At 30.6% G+C, this 1,625-nt stretch overlaps 1 protein-coding gene across 2 annotated transcripts in view; it reads right to left on the reverse strand.

Annotated features, from left to right (window-relative positions):
* LOC111682769 (dynein axonemal assembly factor 6) overlaps positions 1 to 1,625 on the reverse strand; it is a 41,594-nt gene that overhangs the window by 31,953 nt on the left and 8,016 nt on the right. The window lies entirely within an intron of this gene.

A 1,625-nucleotide genomic window follows, 5' to 3' on the forward strand; every position in this document is an offset into this window, starting at 1 on the left:
AGTTCAGTTCTAGTTCAGTTCTAGTTCAGTTCTAGTTCAGTTCTATTTCAGTTCTAGTTCAGTTCTAGTTCAGTTCTAGTTCAGTTCTAGTTCAGTTCTAGTTCTGTTATAGTTCAGTTCTAGTTATGATCTAATTCTGTTCTAGTTCTGTTCTAGTTCTGTTCAAGTTCAGTTCTAGTTCAGTTCTAGTTCAGTTCTAGTTCTAGTTCAGTTCTAGTTCAGTTCTAGTCCAGTTCTAGTTCAGTTCTAGTTCAGTTCTAGTTCAGTTCTAGTTCAGTTCTAGTTCAGTTCTAGTTCAGTTCTAGTTCAGTTCTAGTTCAGTTCTAGTTCAGTTCTAGTTCAGTTCTAGTTCAGTTCTAGTTCAGTTCTAGTTCAGTTCTAGTTCAGTTCTAGTTCAGTTCTAGTTCAGTTCTAGTTCAGTTCTAGTTCAGTTCTAGTTCAGTTCTAGTTCAGTTCTAGTTCAGTTCTAGTTCAGTTCTAGTTCAGTTCTAGTTCAGTTATAGTTCTGTTCTAGTTCAGATCTAGGTCAGCTCTAGTTCAGTTCTAGTTATGTTATAGTTCTGTTCTAGTTATGTTCTAGTTCTGTACTAGTTCTGTTCTTATTTAGTGAAAACCTAAATGTTCATATCTGGCTAAACTAGAGGCCCAAAGGCAGAAACAATGAAAATCTGTGATCGCTTCCCAGAAAAAAATTGTATTCAGTTCCATTATACTTCTAGTTCCTTATTTCTTAATTAAACATTGTTTAAACTTGGTTTCTAGAATTTATTCAAACTGTTTTAAAGTTAATTTTTTTAAATTCTATTTTTGTATTATTACTTAAAAAACTTTTGTTTTACCTTTTTCTAACCTAAATTCATAACATTCCTGTCATATCCCTCTTTTTAAAAGCAACCACATTTAAAAGACTTCATAAATATTTTTTAGCAAGTCATAAACAACACTTAAATCTATGACAATTATTTTTCAATTTCCCCATTACTTTCGAAAGGAAAAGAGAATAAAAACATATAATTTTCCATAAGAATCATACAAATATGGCATAAATATGCAAAATACCTTTTTTTCTCTCGCTCAAAACACACCCTACAAAAACCACACATTTTTCCAAACAATTGACATAAAATAACAATTACCACAATATGAAAATAAGTAACAGCAAAAACAAAAAATAGAAATGAAAAATATCTATGAACTTTTTCAAGTCATTTTCAGTTATTGAAATAAATAAGAGAAAAATAATATTTACATTGGCATAACAATGGTGATGAAAGAAAAACAAGTAATTATGTGACATATTTTTAAGAAACTAAAATTACGAAAATCAATAGACTTTAGTTTAGTTCTAGTTCAGTTTTAGTTTAGTTCTAGTTCAGTTCTAGTTCAGTTCTAGTTCAGTTCTAGTTCAGTTCTAGTTCAGTTCTGGTTCAGTTCTAGTTCAGTTCTAGTTCAGTTCTAGTTCAGTTCTAGTTCAGTTCTAGTTCAGTTCTAATTCAGTTCTAATTCAGTTCTAGTTGAGTTCTAGTTCAGTTGTAGTTTAGTTCTAGTTCAGTTCTAGTTCAGTTCTAGTTCAGTTCTAGTTCAGTTCTAGTTCAGTTCTAGTTCAGTTCTAGTTCAGTTCTAGT

Source organism: Lucilia cuprina, chromosome 5 (assembly GCF_022045245.1).
Source record: "Lucilia cuprina isolate Lc7/37 chromosome 5, ASM2204524v1, whole genome shotgun sequence".
In the NCBI taxonomy this organism is placed as follows: domain Eukaryota; kingdom Metazoa; phylum Arthropoda; class Insecta; order Diptera; family Calliphoridae; genus Lucilia; species Lucilia cuprina.